At 42.6% G+C, this 16339-nt stretch overlaps 1 protein-coding gene across 7 annotated transcripts in view; it reads right to left on the minus strand.

The window, feature by feature from the left end:
• The window catches only part of LOC139452837 (5-hydroxytryptamine receptor 4-like), a 118095-nt gene that overhangs the window by 34690 nt on the left and 67066 nt on the right, over nucleotides 1-16339 (minus strand). For 3 of the 7 annotated variants that reach the window (XM_071234464.1, XM_071234468.1, XM_071234467.1), the window contains one exon: nucleotides 10506-10571. The gene's annotated coding sequence lies outside the window, so the exon portion shown is untranslated. Of the gene's footprint in view, nucleotides 1-10505; nucleotides 10572-10811; nucleotides 11140-11193; nucleotides 11255-16339 lie in introns of those variants that run through there. The other 4 variants (XM_071234469.1, XM_071234465.1, XM_071234466.1 and 1 more) reach the window with 4 other exon arrangements.

A 16339-nucleotide genomic window follows, 5' to 3' on the forward strand; every position in this document is an offset into this window, starting at 1 on the left:
CTGAAAATGAACATATCGTACAGAAAAAACAGTTGTTAAGTTATCTTAATAAAAATATAATGAAAAGGGAGCCCAGTGCCTGATACTGCAGTAATCTAGACTTGCCAAACATTATAGACTTGCATGGGCTCTAGTTGATATATTTGTATCAGCGTCTGTAAGACAGACTATACATCATGCTTGACGCCTCGCGATTATTCCAGTGCAGAATAGGTCCCAAGTATCCCATGCTTGATCCTCATACAGGAGTAGAATACGTCCCAAGTATCCTGTCTCTGACACCTTGTGGATATACCGGGGCAGAATAGGTCATCAGTGCCACATGCTTGACACCCTGCGTCTATACCGGGGCAGAATAGGTTCCCAGTAACCCATGCTTGGCACCCTGCGTCTATACCGGGGCAGAATAGGTTCCCAGTAACCCATGATTGACACCCTGCGTCTATACCGGGGCAGAATAGGTTCCCAGTAACCCATGATTGACACCCTGCGTCTATACTGGAGCAGAATAGGTCGTCAGTGCAACATGCTTGACACCCTGCGTCTATACCGGAGCAGAATAGGTCGTCAGTGCAACATGCTTGACAGCCTGCGTCTATACCGGAGCAGAATAGGTCGTCAGTGCAACATGCTTGACAGCCTGCGTCTATACCGGAGCAGAATAGGTCGTCAGTGCAACATGCTTGACACCCTGCGTCTATACCGGGGCAGAAGAGGTTCCCAGTAACCCCTGCTTTACACCTCGTGCATGGGTGTGCAGATAGTTATATAGTTATCCTCTCTACAGACACAACTTGAGACAAGACACTGATAATAAGTATATTTTCTGTAAGAATCCTTATTATTAGGTATTCTTCCCACAATTTCCATGAGAAGAAAGGGTGATTGGATGTTTTACACCAGTTAGCAATATTCCAGAGGGACACGACGGGACAGACAAACCAGTGGCTGAGACAATGAACATCTGCCACACTACTGGGGCACGACGACCAACAATCAGTCAAGTCACCGAGTCTGATCACGCGACTAGCCTCTTACGACAAGCTAGGGGTGCTCGGAATCCTGGGACATACTACCATGTTGATATGGGGTGAAATGGGGTTTGGCGTCGCGTCGAAGGTTATGGCACTTACATTGCGACGTGCATGCGTGTGTGTCCTGAATAATGCCGACTTTAAAGTGCTGGCCTACTGTGATACTTTGCCGCAGTTTAACATGAATACACCAGTCAGACACTGTATACTGACTCCGAGCCGGCCAGTCCTTTTGTTAGCCCCTTAATACACAACAAGAACTACAATCTCATAACGGCTTTTGGTATGACGAGGCCGGGGATCGAATCCTCAATCTTCCGCTCTCCGGGCGGACGCTCTACCACTAGACCACTGAGGCGGTCTAGAAATATGACGTTCTGTTCGTAACCAAACGCTGACAATAAGACTCCAGTAAGAAATGCTTTCTAATTACGTGGACATTCTGGGCAATAACGGCTTCTTTAGAGTTGATGATCAAACCGTTCCGTCTGCTCAGCCATCTGGAAAGGCTAAAAGCTTTGAAACGTCAATTCCGATTGAAGAGTTTGATATCTTGCAAGCGTTCAAATACTTAACTCTTGTCTCTTGTAAAGCAACTCTCTGAATGTGCTATGGCACATCTGAAGGACATTTACTTCCGGTTAGACTTCCGGTTCCGTCGTTTGTCACAATGAGTGACACGAAACAGAGCAGATTGCTGGCTTCTTGCTGACAATACAACTGACAGAGCGAAACCTGCATGACTGTCGCCTAATAATGTTCACATTGCGACATCCCAGAAGCTGCAATGTTCCTGACAATGGAAATCAAGATGAAAGACGGAGCTGATGTCCCCATCCTTTCATCTCTCCACCGACAAAACAGATGAGAAAAGCTTTCATGTGATGAGTGAAGTAATTCCAGCCTCACACTTACAGATGAAATAGTGGCTGCAAACTTACAAGACAGATGCGTTTCCAAAGGTTAACCGCAAAACAACCTATATAATGTAGTTGTTCAAAGTAAGTGAGAAAGTTGTTTTAAGTCGACTTTGAACGTTTCAGATATGTCACGGCGTGGCAGGCTAATGTTGGTGAAAGACCATGTGATGTGCAGGTCGTTTGAGTTTATCATTTGAAACTTACGAGCAGGAATAATGTGCCGATAGACAAAGGGTAATCTTTACTTTACGACTAGCGGATCCCAGTTCCGTGTTGTCAGGCAGAGCAATATTCACTTCGGGTCGCAGGGAACGAGATGCGAGGCAACGCAGTATTCACACCGAGTTGCCAGGCAACGCAATATTCACCTCGGATTGCCAGGGAACGAAATATTCTCTTCGTGGTGCGAGGAACAAAATATTCACAGCGAGATGCCAGGGAACGCAATATTCACATCGTGATTCCAGAGAAGACGATATTCACATCGAGATGCCAGGAAAACAGTATTCACCTCGATATGTTTGGGCACGCGAATTCACCTCGAGTTGCCAGGCAAAGCAATATTCACATCATGATTCCAGAGCAAGCGATATTCACATAGAGATGCCAGGGAAAACACTATTCACATCGAGTAGCCATACCTTAGACTCTACGCATAACGAAATCAATTGTAACAGTCGGATAGGACCAGCAGGTGATCCACCCCAGGTATATCCGGGTTGGAATTTGTCTTCAGCAGCCCATGCTTGTCGGGATCGGGTGGTTAGGCTAGCTGACATGGTTGATACATGTCATCGTATCCCTATTGCGTAGATCGATGCTTATGATGTCAATCGCTGGATTGTCTGGTCCAGAGTCGATTATTTACAGACCGCCGTCATACAGATGGGATATTGTTGAGTGCGGTGATAAACAAACAAAACCAAAACGCTGATTGAAAGCTATCACTCCCATCAGGGACTTCTCTTTCTGGTTATATGCCCACACAACTATTCATTGAGCGGCTTAAAGTAACAAATGAGTGAATGTGGTTTTATGCCGTTTTCGCAATATTCCAGGACAACTTTAAACTACATCGATATAACAGCAATATTGACATAATGACATTAAATAATTATATACTTTACAACGTTTTCTTTTCATCGGTTAACCTGGATATAAGACACAGGAAATAATAAACGTATGTTCAACTTTCCATTACATCTGGGCACGGGTGGCCCAGTCGTCTAAGGCGCCGAAATTCGCTGTGCAGAGTTGCGTCCCTTGGGCACGCCAGAAACCTATGATTGTGGGTTCGAATCCCGGTTCCCCGATTATGTTTCTAGGTTTGTCAGCACCATACCCGTGCTCGTGGGTTTCACCGAAGTGGTAAACGTCTGGGACCTGCATCACTTCGGGCTTTCCTCCGAAATTAAGCTGACACGCCGTGATATAACCGGAATACTGTTAACAGCGGTGTTAAATCCAACTCACTATTACATCTGCTGTTTCCCATGGGCCGCAGGGTTACCCGGATGTGTGACCAACAGTGATGTACTACCGTATTCATAAACACAATTCTGGATACCAGTCATTTCCGTAATTAGACTATAACCTGTGAAATTTCATATATTTGTTGTACTTTTATACGATTAGCGAAACAATGACACAAGTGTGTGGGCAAGGGAGTTGGGTTTAACGCCGCTGTTAACAGTATTCCGGTTATATCACGCCCTGTCTGTTTAATGGGGGAGGAAAGCCCGAAGTGATGCAGGTCTCAGACGTTTACAACTGTGGTGTAACCCATGAGCACGGGTAGGGTGCTGACAAACCAAGAAACATAATCGGGGAGAACCGGGATTCGAAACCACAATATTAGGTTCCTGGCGTGCCCAAGGGACGCAACTCTGCACAGCAAATTGTGGCGCCTCAGACGACAGGGACACCCGTTCTCCAAGAACATTGGAGGCCTAATAGAACATAAAATATGTGAACCCCCTCGTAAACGTTAGACAACCTCATCTGACAGGGACTTTAAATTTCAAAACAAAAACAAGAACTTAACCGAGATTTTTTAAAATTAGATACATTGATCAATCCTCTAAAAATCAAGAACGTTTAGTGGAGTTTTTTTCTACTACCAAGAACATTAACCGAGCCTCATTAAATTCAGGAACAATGATCCTGATTATTACCGAGAACATTAGGTGAATTCCTTCAGAATCATGAACATTCAGAAAGCATGTTAGGAGACGTTTCATCCTTTCGACCTTCTACAAAAAAAATATTCAGCATGAGTCCGAATGGAAACTTTTCTAACTTCATTTGTGACAGTGACATTAGGTTGGTTCCGGTCTGTTTTCGGATACTATTTTCTTGCAACGTAAACTGTACACACACTGGTGGATAAGAAGTTTAGTGGAACCCTTTTATGTGTGATGTTTTAAAATGTCTTTAATCGTTGGAATTTCCGTGGCTAGAAGATTAAACATTACTGAGGACGGTAGGCTTTGTGTGGAGTGAGTGATGTTAGGCTGCTTGTTGCAGTAACTACACGGTGTCTCAGCTTCCCGTGGGGGGAAAACCCGAAGTGATGCACGTCTAAGACTTTGGAGAATTCGCCCAGCCTGCGTATGGTGCCGACAAACCAGGGACCAGGGCCTATCCCACGAACATTGAGTTCTAGCGCAACAAAGGCACGCAGCTATGTGGCGATTGGAAGGCCTCTCGTTTCACTTGATCACCGTGGTGTGGAAATTTAAGAAAGGAAGAATGTCATACACATCAGCGGATTAAGGGATGCCCGTTGACACTAAATATTTTGTATTTTTGTGTAATTTTTAATTTCCATGGAAACAAGATTACATAATTCCAGTGGGAAATTGAACTATGGTACAAGAGCGACAAGCATCTTACAAAAATAACTTAGGAATTTAATTTAATCACAATTTTTATCGTAAATGGTAAATTATTTATACTTCTATCAAATCCTATCAGATGTAATTCATTTCAATTGCCAAGGTCTCTGTTAATTTAATTTTCTATCCAAAGTTGAGTGAAACTGCTCATAAAGTATTTTCAGAAAGTATGGTTTTACGCCGCTTTTAAAAATATTCCAGCAATATCACGGCGGGGGACACCAGAAATGGGCTTCACACATTGTATCCATGTCGGGAATCCAGCCCGGGTCTTCGGTGTGACGTGCGAACGCTTTATCCACTAGGCTACCCGACCGCCCCGTCTCTTTGTAGAGAATGCGTAGGTGATACACGAGTACATGGATGTCCCCCATGGCAGGCTTCTGATTTTTGGATGACTTCAGTTTGAAAATTCCGGAATTTTACATCATATTTGACACAATAATACTATCCAGGAAGGACAATCTCGTGCATGAAGTTTCTGATTTCAACAAACGGTCAGGTAAACAAACATGCATTGACAATAACTCATAAAAGATTTTTGAACAAGGTGATGAAGAACATGTGACGTAATGATACTACCGCACATGCGTCACACACACACACACACGCGTCACACACACACACACACACACACACACACACACACACGTCACACACACACACACACACACACACACACACACACACACACACACACACACACACACACACACACACACACACACACACAGACACACACATTCACTCACACACACACACACACAGAATATTAATGCCGCCATTGGACAATTGCTTACTCAGGCCAAGTTTGTTTGTTTGTTTGTTTGTTTTTTAACGCTGCACTCAGCAATATTCCAGCTTTATGACGGCGGTCTGTAAAATCATCGAGCCTGGAACAGACAATCCAGTGATTGACATCATGAGCATCGATCCTCGCAATTGGGATCGATGACATGTATCAACCAAGTCAGCGAGCCTGACCACCCGATCCCGTTAGTCGCCTTTTACAACAAGCATAGTCGCCTTTTACGGCATGCATGGGTTGCTGAAGACCTATTCTACCCCGGATCTTCACGCGTCCTCAGGACAAGTACAATGTATTCAAGAAAATTATGGAATTTAAGAAGGCTGGTCAGTAAGTGAGTATTGTACACGCCCGCGTTGAACAATATTCCAACAACATCAAGTTTGGGGTTCACAAATCTTACCCATGTGGGTATCGAACCTGTGTACCGACGAACAAAGGCTTTATCCACCAGGCTACCCAAAGAGTCGCGAGCTTTTTCTTTTCCATTTGCGCCTCTTTCGGTGGATAATCGAGACTGGTTGTTCTCTGGTTTTGACGTTTTAATGAATTTTATAAGAAGCGAAAAGGTTTCCCCCCCCCCAAAAAAAACAAACAAATTATATACCTCTCGGCAGTAAATGAATTGAGACCTATGGAACATTTGAACTTGGCACAATTAATTAACACTGGAATGGTAAGAGTGACAACAGGATTTGTTGTCCTTTCTCCTCGAGAAGAATCCGCTTCAGGATGGTTTCGCAAAGCGACGATAGTGCTACAAATGCCGTAGGCCTATGTTAAATCATAGCTCCAGCTCGACTCGCTTGGGATACGGGTCCACTACTGATGAGAGGTATAACGTTCCTTAGCATAGGGCGTGTTTTAAACTTAGCATATTTTAGATGACATCAGATGGTTGCTCGGGCAATTTTAAATGTTATCAAAATAAGTTCTCCTGCGGCGTGTACAAATGCATGTGGATTATTTTGTTATCCTTTCGCGTAATTGCTATCACTAGACCATCAACACAACCCGCCTCTAACTCCTCTATTTGTCCCCCTCTTTTTCTATCAACTCCTCTCTATTTCCCTCCTCCTTTCAATTTGTGCCCGTCTCTTTCTATCCCACCCCTCTGCCTCCCTCGTGATCTCTCCTTCTCTCCAACCCCCTTTTACTCCTCTGTATTTATCCCATGTCTCACGCGCTCTCTTCCCCCCACCCCCCTCTTACTCCTCTGTATTTATCCCCTGTCTTTCTACCCCCCGTTTCTCCCTCCATCACGCTCTCTTCCTCTCCAACCTCCTTTTACTCCTCTGTATTTATCCCCTGTCTTTCTACCCCCTTTTCTCCCTCCATCACGCTCGTTTTCTCTCAACCCTCCTCTTACTCCTCTGTATTTATCCCCTCTCTTTCTATCCCCTTCTCTCACTCCCCTCCCCACTTCCTCACCTCCACTCGGTTTGGTTCGACACACTACCAGCAAAAAAAGTCTTCCCGAAACATGCCGAAGCGGTAACGACGAAAACAATCGGAACGTACCAGTATGCTCTCGGCAATGAAAACCAAACAGCTGCGTTTGTCCATAAAACATAACTTATATCATATTTTACATTTTCCTCCAGTTCCATGATTATGGACGTGTCGGTTCAGTTCCTACAGTAACGATGACAACGCAATGCTGAGGCAGGAATACAGTTATGATTTACAGGCATTTCATCGTTTATCCTGATATTTCGAGATTACTCTGCGTATCTGCATTGTTTAGTTAGAGGAGCGATGAACCCATACCGTTACCGGCATTGATGACGAGATTGGCTCCCCAGTCTATGTAATTTGACATGATGTATCTCGTCCTACTCACGATAACGACGCACTCCCACCGAGCGCTCACCTTCAAAATAACCTCATTAGACAGCCCATCGCTGCGCAACAACTCAGGTATTTAAAGAAACAAACAAGCTCATAATATCTTAAAAAGTGCGAGCTTTGACAAAAAGTTCAGAAGACATTCACAACAGGCGTGATTCCAAATGTGCAAAGTTCACAACTGTTGAAGCACAGGATGAAGTGCAGGGCGGGGCGGATATGAGGTGTGTGGGGGTGGGGGTGGAGGTTTGCTCTATTACCATATTGTCTCCAAAAGTTAAGTTATTGCTATGTTACGAATAGATTGCCAATAGAAAGAGCGGATGCATATTGAATATAATAAAGAGTTGAACAATCGGAATTCCTAACAATTTCATGTATTCGTGAAAATATATACTACTCAAAAGAAGTTGAGGACGACCCGATTCTTTCATATTAAAATAGTTAATCTGTCATTGCATGACATGGTGTTTGACGTGAAACGTGAACTGTCATGACAGATTAGCTATGGAAATATGAAAGAATCGGGTGCCCCTAACGACGTTTGAGTAGTATGCAATGGTGGCCATAGTATAGCCAGGCCTGTGAGCTGGAGAGTTTCTGTAAGGATGTAATCAAGTCTATCAAATGTATCTGAAAGAGCGGTAGAAAACATTCATTTGGTAGTTTTTTTCTAAACCATGTGTGTTCTATATCATTATTACATTCATGTACTGAATATACTATAATAATCACAAGCAGTGACATAAAAAACCCCGTTAAGTTAAGTCATTGAACTTTGGACTGTTAAGTTTAAAAAAACGAAACACAGAACATCAGTGATAGGCTACGTGAAACCTCCCCAATAGTGTGATGCCTACATAGTTTATTTTCCCGTGCGCTTTTTAACAATGTGTTGTTTCCTGATATCCCCAGTATATATCCACCAGGTTTATTTTACATAATTGGATGAGTATGGTTTTACGCTGATTTTAGCAATATTCCAGCAATATCACGACGGAGGACTATAGAAATGGGCTGAATCCAACCCAGGTCTTCGGCGGGACGAGCGAACGCTTAAACCACTGAGCTACCCCACCACCCCATTTTTGCATGAAGGTAAGTTTAGTGTGGAGGTAATATATAAAAAATATTATATATATATTAAAACTGTGTTCAATCTTACTCCATTTATTTAATTATTATTATATTTTTGCCTGAGAACTTTTATATATATATCAGAGGCGACTATCATGATCGGGTGGTCAGGCTCGCTAATGGATGTCACCGTATCCCAGCTGCGTAGATCTATGCTCTTGTTAGTTATGATGAGGTCCTGATAAACCACAAACGGATTCTGGATATACTGCTAAAAATGAATGAGTGCAAAACTTTCTAAATAGTAAACTCATATAGACGTAAATGTAAAACATATGCCAAGTCCACAACTTAAAGGAAGCTCAAAACGCAATATTATTATCCCGGTCAATGGATCAGTGTGCACTGGATTTTCATTCTCAGCTCCCTGGGGAGTATTCAACTCTGTATTTGTTTGGAATATTAAGTTTCCGGATTAAAAGGGTTCCGATGTACGATTCGTGAAATCATGTGTCCGGAGTCACCAGGGCCCATTTTATTACAGGTTCTATACAAGATTCAGGTCACTGACCGAATTGCATGCTAAACAGATCGCTGACAGCATGGCCCATCTGGTTATGGCCACGATGTCATATGTAGCGCTAGAATGAGGGTGATGGTCCACACATTGATAATATCTCCTCAATAATTCGGCTATTTTCAGCACATTCCACATTCTTCCCCAGTGCTGATGACATTAACACATACGCAGCAAGAAAGGCGTATCGTCTTTGTCAGATCTAGATCCGGTGTCACGAGACACGTGCAACACCGTTCTCCAACGCGTTATCAATAAACCCGGACCTAAAGAAATCTTTTTCATTCACCATAGAACGGAACAGGGACTGTCGTAATATTCTGTCGATTTCCTCAAAGGACATAATTGAATTTTCCTTGAAATAGTTCTGTTTGATAAAAGAGCAGTTGTGTCAGCTATAACGTAAATCAATAGCATTGTCACTTAATTACTACAACATAGTTTGTCATATTACTGACTGTCTAGATCTAAATGTATGAGATGGAGCCATCATGCACCTGAACTATATTCACCTCTGAACAGTGGACTCCCGTTAGTTCGGAAACATCGATTTACGGACGTATACTCAAGTAAGGAAAGTCTAAAAATATACAAAGAACTTTCCGAACTAAAGATCTGTTAATCTAAAGAATTGACTTATCCAGATTATATCTTGGGACTGGTACTGCCTGGACGAAAGAGATTTCATTTAATATTGAAATTAAATACACTCACCCATACCGCAATATATTCAAATATTGGGTCAATGTTTATGTTATTCCTGGGGTAAGGAGCATTGTTTCCTATAGTTATATCATAAGCAACAAGAGCATGGCCTTGTATGGGAGCACTGCAACTTGTGTGCTACAAGAACCAGGGGGCAGGGGGCAGGGGACAGGGGACAGGGAAGGGTGGTGGCAGTGTTGCACACCACCCAAGTCGCGAGCCACATGATAGGGGAATGAAACAGGTAGATACTCAGGTCTAAAGAAGAGGGTGTGCACCCTGCATCCGTCACCATCCACAAACTCCGCCACAGCCACATACGCATCCCTGGATGTTCCAGTGGATGCTACCGTGCCACCATTGGCTAGTACACAGGCACCGTGTAACAGCATCTCACTGGGTGCAGCATCTTGATGTTGCAGAAGGTGTTCTGCCGGGATACATAGTTTCAAGACCAATAACATCAGTGAATAATCTACATATCTCGGCAGTAAAGTACGGCAGTTGAAGTTAAAGCATCGTTGGTTAATTAGTACGTAATCTAGACATTCAATCTTGGATACAACATGACCATCAAGGAAAAGTTGACATTTAACATGAAATCTACTTAAAAAATTGACATATTTTAGTTGAACGTACCTTACCTCACAGTGCTACAAACACCAGTCTCCAATAACGGGGAGGCCACTATGTCGGGTTTCGCATCTGGAAAGAAGAAAAGCTACTTGAAATCAAGACACACAATCTCTCTTTCCGTGTTGCATTGAGTTGATTAGGAAGCAAATGGCGCATTTTATAGTTCCCCATCTGCGAATGTTTTCCTAGTTTTATCAAATCATATCAAGACAGAGGCAACACACTGCCGTCTACATCACACCAATGAGGTAATTGCCATTCTGCTTGTAGAAGTCATATTATGTGTGTACGCTACATTGGAATACACACCATTGCATACAGAATATGCACCGCGAGGCCATCCTTTGGGTTGGGTAGGGTTTGAAGCTCCGCTCACATAAAAAGACGTGTAGAAACACTTAACACTCCTTTGAAAGACAATATTCCCTTCAGGAAACAGCACTTAAACAGACACACCGACAGCTCGGAAGCCGTGGAGGAATTAGATACCACTCATGGAAGTTCTTGAAGGATGGACGCTCTGACAATGTAAAGTGAGGCTATTCTCCGACTTCGACTAATAATAACTGGAAAACAGCTAGGAATATACTTGTCAAGAACTCAGGGCGTGTGAGGTGCAGTCCCAGCCTAGCGTAAGAACCGCTGTGGAGGCATGTGGCAGAGGTAACCTAAATTAGCATAACTCTAGTACCTTTACACGGGGTATTCTTGTGGAGTGCTGTAACGGAGATTAGTCGTCATATTGGCCGTTGTTCAACACCGGTTGCGTTCTACCGTGGCATTTCAGTGGTAGCAGTAGAGCTATACAGCGCCGGACTTGAATCTGAATACCACGTCTTCCTTTTCTTATACGCATGCATGAGATAGCTCTGTGCACACTTAAATATCGGCTTCCATGTTACCCAATGTAATGATGCTGACCTTCAAGCTACTGAGCATCTGTTTGAACGGCGACAAAAGATACATCACGTGACCTGTCGGAGTAATATTACCTAATGGGTTTAACACGCCGTGTATTATTTGTCATTAATCGAGCTTAATTTCTGTATTTTATTCATCAATGCGTTCATGATAATACGGAAGGGTTTCAGAAATGGAGAAATCGTTTAAATTGTGAAAAAAAACTAAAATTTTAATGGAAAACGTATGTAAGAAAAACACGTATTATTGTGTGTGAGTGAGTATGGTTTTACGCCGCCTTTAGCACCATTCCAGCAATATCACGACGGGGGACACCAGAAATAGGCTTCACACACACTACCCACGTGGGGAATCGAACCCGGATTTTCGGCGAGACGAGCGAGCGCTTTAACCACTAGGCTACCCTACCGCCCCCCCCCCCCCCCCCCCATGTGTTACTTACTTACTTACTTACTTACTTACTTTGGAGATTTAACGTGCGCTTTCCGACTGATGCGTATTTCGCACACGGACGTGTTATAACAAATGGACATATATGAAGTTTTGAGGAAACTAAATTTAACACGCTATTACATTAATAGTACCCACTATAAAATGCACGGGCGGTGGGTTGGCCTAGTGGTTAAAGCGTTCAGGCCTAGATCCGGGTTCGATTCCAAACATTTCTGGTGTCCCATGCAGTGATACAGCTTTTGCGGCGTAAAACCATATTCACTCATTCAGTCACTTTAAGCTGCTCAACGAAAAGATAAAAAAGCCATCTAACAAAAACGTGAGTGAGTATGGTTTTACGCCGTTTTTAGCAATATTCAAGCAATATCACGGCGGGGGACACCGGAAATGGACTTCACACATTGTTCCCATTTTGAGAATAGAATTCCGGGATTCAAAAGAGGTGTCTGGGTACAGGACCGCCGACTATGTAATTAATGCCACGTGTGATCTCAGCACTATTAATCGTACATTTACACACGGTGACCTTTCACATTATCACGGTGTAGAAGGAAGTATATGCACTTATGTCGTTATTGAAACATGTAATATTAATAGCATGTGTGAAAGAACGCATCCATAACACTGCCGGATGATCACATATAACCGAGTGATTCATTCATAAGGCTATTGCTATGCTGGGTGTAGTTACTGCATCGCACCGTGAGTAACATTCATAAATGCATCACAATATCATAGCACATTATCTTGATTGCAGTCTCGATTGGTACATCGTTTGTTCTAACCTGTATAGTCTGGGAGCCAACAGAAATTATCATCCCATTAACGGCATCGGTGGTCAGGCTCGCTGACTTGGCTTATGCATGGTATCATATTCAAATTGAGTAGATGATGCTCATGATGTCAATCACTGGATTGTCAGACCATGATTGTCAATCATATAGCTGGATAATATTGATGAGCGAGGCGCTATACAACAAACAAACAAATACGAAACTATGACACCAATGTTTCATTTATTAGAACCCCGTTAATCCGGACACTGCAGTGGTAACAATAGTCCGGATTAACGCGACTCCACTGTAAACAGGGCATTGAGACGAACAGGAATATGAAACTATACCACTATCTCAGAACTGTTCAAGATGTAAAGGAAAAAAATAGAATAAACGATTTTTCTTCAAGGTAAAACCTTTGAATATGCTTGAATGACTCTTGTGGCCAAGTGGCTCAAATGGCATCGTGCTTTACAGCTAATGCAATCTCTACACTGAGCTGAAATCATTAATACAAATGACAGTTATGAATCGCGACAAGGTAGAATATTCCCGAGTAATTGCATATTAATTTACCATTTCTAAGTATCCTTTACAAAGTCATAAGCCCAAAATAGCTCACGCAAAATTAACGAAAGTTTATTATGAAATGATCACACTCGCTCGATACATTTCTCCGAAGCGGGTCCTCAATCACATCCGTGTATTACGTCCACGCAAAACATTACTAATCTCGGACTAATTCAGTTACAGGCTATTGACATGCTAACGAGTAGTAATTCACCTACTCTAATTGTACGTCAAAGAAAGGAACTCTCTTGTTGAGAGTCAAGTCTAAGTTACCAAGCTAAAACATATACTACTCAAAAGACGCTAAGGACCAACGAATTGTTTCATATTACTGTAGTCAATCTATCATGGCATGAAATATTGACTTTAGTTACTGTAATAAGAAAGAATCCTTAACTTCGTCCCATTTTTTGTCCGACGATATAGATTAACAATAGTAAACTCAAAGAATCGGTGGTCCTTAACTCCTTTTGAGTGGTAGATATTTTGTCACGCCATGACAGATTATCTACAGTAATGTGAAAGAATCGGATGGTTCTTAACTGTTTTGAGTAGTATATTCGCGTTTTGTTAAGGTCTAGAAATTCTCCAACGCTCTGAGATGAGATGTCTTGCAATGGGGAGCTTAGTGGTTAAAGCGTTCGCTCGTCAGGCCCCAAAACGGGTTCGATTCCTCGCTCATTTTGTGTCTTCCCTGTGATATGACTGGTATAGTGCTTAACCCGTGTAAAATTCCTACTCACATATAGGTCTATACTGGGATCCTGTCTACTAAATATGAAAAACAAAGCAAGCTGCGCATATGGACCAGGCAACCAGATTAATCAGTTCGCACTCTTGGCCTGATCAAACCCATCTGCTGCAGCAGTGCACGCAGGTGAGATGGTGCTGGAGGGCGCTGTTTGCACAACAGCGGGTAACGTATACCTGTGCACCACGTGCATGGTTAGCTTGCTGAGCGGGTACACAAAAGCTACACAAAAGCCAAACACGCTCACTCCCCTCCTCATATTGTTGTAATTACCAGACCGATCTTACAAAGCATGGTTGATCTTCCGTGTCCGTTACATATGTTTTGTTAATACATTTAGTACAAGATTGAGCACGAAATAATGTTTTCGATAAAATCAAGCATGGATTTGAAGGCTGTTGCACTAATATTTTAATCACGATGTAGAAATGAAACGAATTGATGGAGGTTTGTTTGGGCGTATACACAATGGGGATTGGCCACGTGGGAATTAAATCAAATTAAATCAAACACTGAAACTAATTGCCAAATTGAATCAGTAAATTAATTGCTTTAACATACTTATGGAGATGACAAATTAGTTTGTATCTATATAGATGTGATTTATTTTGAGGTTACAGACATTCATAGACACAAAGCATCATATGAAATAAATAATATACAAAAACGTTTTTATAAATTCAAATACATATTAGAGATACTATATTCGATTGCTATGGTGGACGCAAATGAAATAAACGAAATGATGTGGTGTGGCGAAATGATGAATGAAATGATGTGGTGTGGCGATGGATCTCTCAGCCTGCTGTAGCATTGAACACTTTTACACTCAACCAATTGGTATGAATTTTATGAGCATTTCCTAATCTGGGAAGACCCGTGAAGATCCGGGGTAGAATAGGTCTTCAGCGACCCATGCTTGCCCTAAAATACGACTATGCTTGTCGTAAAAGGCGACCAACGGGATCGGGTGGTCAGGCTCGCTGACTTGGTTGATACATGTCATCGATCCCAAGTCCGTGGATCGATACTCATGACATCAATCACTGGATTGTCTCGTAGAGACTCCATTATTTACAGACCGCCGTCATATAGCTGGAATATTGCTGAGTGCGGCGTAAAACAACAAACCAACCAACCAACCTAATCTGGGAAATATGCCAGTTCGAGCGGACCAGAAAGGGTTGTTGTAAAACCTGACCTACATTATAGGTGATTGCTTGTCTAGTAAATTCCATTTTTTAAATTTATTTAGCTGGTAAAATGTCAGGCACTGTTTCGTCCAAAAGGCCACGCCGGTGGATCATAGCTCCAACACAGTACAAACAAGACAGCTTCTACAGCATTTGGCTACGTTTATACACCATGTACTGTCTGAACGTGAACTTGCAAGTATCATTCACCCATTATAATCATTGCACGTGCACTACGGGCCTTTGGCCTACAGTTCAGAAATAAACACTCAACTACAAACTGCACATATATGAGGTGAGGTGAGGTGAGGCGAGGTTGAACGTCGCGTCCAAGATTGTTGCACTTATATAGCGACGTGCATGTATGTGTGTGTGTTGCTGCTTGTACTAGTCCGGACTGATGCCGATTTATAGTCCTAGCCCACTGAGATACCATGCCGCAGTTTAACATGAATACCTCACCCAGACACAGTATACTGACTCCGAGCCGACCAGTCCTTGTTTAAACCCCTTAATGCCGAGCGCCAGATAGGGTAACAACAAGTACCATCTTTAAACGTCTTTTGGTATGACGCGGCCGGGGATCGAACCCCGGACCTTCGGCTCTCCGGGCGGACGCTCTACCACTAGACCACGGAGGCGGTCGCACATATATGAAAACAAACCAATGTTATAGTTCTTCAAACATTGTCAATAAAAAGGTATTTTATCAACAACAGAAACTCATACGGAGAGTCCATTTAAGGATCCCGACCATATTTTAAGCTAAAAAAAGACTCAGGCAAAAAGTCACATGGTAATGATTTAGCTTCTAACTTATTGTTTGTTATGAGGATTGTAATGATACAATATTTAAAAAATATGATTAATGATACAACTCGTTGCCAATGGTGACTAGATACGAACCTTCTAATGATGAAATGCATACCACATATGACCCTCAGCATCAACAGTCACGTTCACAGCCAGGATCGCGTATATCCGATATCACCACTAAATAACACCGTGTCATCTTCGATGTATTTTCTATCCGTTGTTGTGAATGTCTACACGACTATTGACCTCCAGTGGTCTCACGTTTGACCTCCTTCTTTCAGGAACAGGGTGAACCATTGTGCGAGGCAGTGAGGTCATTGCTCCGGTACTGGCAGCGCCACCACTACACTGTTTAGC

The sequence above is a fragment of the Haliotis cracherodii genome, unplaced genomic scaffold (genome assembly GCF_022045235.1).
Source record: "Haliotis cracherodii isolate W230 unplaced genomic scaffold, xgHalCrac1.p SCAF_9, whole genome shotgun sequence".
Lineage (NCBI taxonomy): Eukaryota > Metazoa > Mollusca > Gastropoda > Lepetellida > Haliotidae > Haliotis > Haliotis cracherodii.